General features: G+C 54.3%; 1 long non-coding RNA gene across 1 annotated transcript; it reads right to left on the reverse strand.

Annotated features, from left to right (window-relative positions):
- Window positions 1-278: 278 nt before the first annotated feature.
- LOC127050990 (uncharacterized) lies at window positions 279-814 on the reverse strand. The gene is made up of 2 exons (XR_007774358.1): window positions 653-814; window positions 279-519 (listed from the first exon to the last, which is right to left on the reverse strand). It is a non-coding gene; the product is annotated as an uncharacterized LOC127050990 (long non-coding RNA).
- Between the last annotated feature and the right edge of the window lie 1,033 nt (window positions 815-1,847).

Genomic DNA, 1,847 nt, shown 5'->3' on the forward strand with positions numbered 1-1,847 from the left:
GTTCACATCTGAAACAATGGTCTTGTTTCTTTTAAAACGTATTGGAGCCGGTTTGTGTAAAGTGTAAGCCTCCTGGTGTGAAAGCCAAGCAGTTGCCTGTCTTCTATTGAAAGTTTTACTATGCTTTTTGGCCACTCGAAAAAGAGGATTCACCTCACCAAAGCTCCCAGCTTCCCTGGGGGTATAATATATTTTCTTTAACAGAGCTGTCTGTGGAGACAAGACTGTTTCTGGTACTGTGTTTTACTAACACAAGCATGGAGGGGGATGCAGTCATATGGACACATTTAAATAAGTTTAATTAATTGCCTGGTTTAACACAACCTTTGACAGCTGTCTGTAAAAATGGACACCATAACCCTTACAATGAGGGACTCTGATCTGGTACATTTTTCTATTTTGTCCTTTTCCGGATTTTCCTCTTGAGATCTGCGTCTCAGACAGGAACAAAAACAGCTGATGAACGACAGGGCTACCGATGTGTAAGTTCTCAAAGGCCTCTTGAAAGGCATCGTCGAGCTGTTGAGAGATTTTCAGACAAAAAACAGTGTTAGCCCTCCCCTGCTTGTTCTTAGATTTATGCAATGCCAGGTCGATTCTTAACCCCATTATACCCCCATGATTGATCGTTGCTTCTTAATCATTCACTTACCTGAGCGACGTCTTTCCCGTTCACCTTGTCCGCTGGTGACTCCCCCAAGCCATGTCGTCTTCCAACTTTGGGGGGGTGGACAATGAGAGGCCATCACACTCATCAGGGTTCTTCATGAGGCAGGGCCGGCTCTAACATTTTTGCCGCCCCAAGTGAAAACAAAGAGCGCGGCCCCCCCAACCGTGGCGTCGCCCAAGACCCCCGCCTCCCCCGAACGTCACGTCGCCCAAGTCCCCGCCTCCTCCGAGCGTCGCTTCGCCTCGCCCAAGTCCCCGACCCTCCGAGTGTCGCCTCGCCTAAGTCCCTGCCCCTCCAAGCGTCACCTCACCCAAGTCCCCATCCCCTCCCAGCGTCGCGTCGTGCCGCCCAAGTCCACCGCCCCTCCCGAGTGTCACACCGCCCAAGTCCCCGCCTCCCCGAGCGCTGTGCCGCTGAAGCCCTCCACAGCTGAGTGCCATGCCACTCAAGTCCTTGCCCCCCAGCATGGAACCACGCCTCCCAAGCCCCTTCCCCCCAGCGCCACCTGACCGAACAAAAAAACAAAAACAAACCCCGAGTGCCGCCCTGTCCCAAGGTGCCGCCACCAAGCATGTGCCTGGTGGGCTGGTGTCTGGAGCCGGCCCTGTCATGAGGGTTCGGGGTCGGGTTCTGAGGTATTTATGAATGGTCGAGTCAAAGGGCCCTCCTCGGAAAAGACGGTTACTCACCTTTGTAACTGTTGTTCTTCGAGATGTGTTGCTCACATCCATTCCAGTTAGGTGTGCGCGCCGCGCGTGCACGTTCGTCGGAAACTTTTTACCCTAGCAACTCCAGTGGGCCGGCAGGTCGCCCCCTGGAGTGGCGCCGCCATGGCGCTCGATATATACCCTTGCCGGCCCACCCGCTCCTCAGTTCCTTCTTGCCGGCTACTCCGACAGTGGGGAAGGAGGGCGGGTGTGGAATGGATGTGAGCAACACATCTCGAAGAACAACAGTTACAAAGGTGAGTAACCGTCTTTTCTTCTTCGAGTGATTGCTCACATCCATTCCAGTTAGGTGAATCCCAAGGCATACCTAGGCGGTGGGGTCGGAGTGAGAAGTCGCGGCATGGAGCCCTGCAGATCCGAAGGCCGCATCCTCTCTTGACTGCTGGACCAGGGCGTAGCGGGAAGCAAAGGTGTGGACCGATGACCAGGTCGCTGCCCGACAGATTTCC

The sequence above is a fragment of the Gopherus flavomarginatus genome, chromosome 5, assembly GCF_025201925.1.
Source record: "Gopherus flavomarginatus isolate rGopFla2 chromosome 5, rGopFla2.mat.asm, whole genome shotgun sequence".
NCBI classification, from domain to species: domain Eukaryota; kingdom Metazoa; phylum Chordata; order Testudines; family Testudinidae; genus Gopherus; species Gopherus flavomarginatus.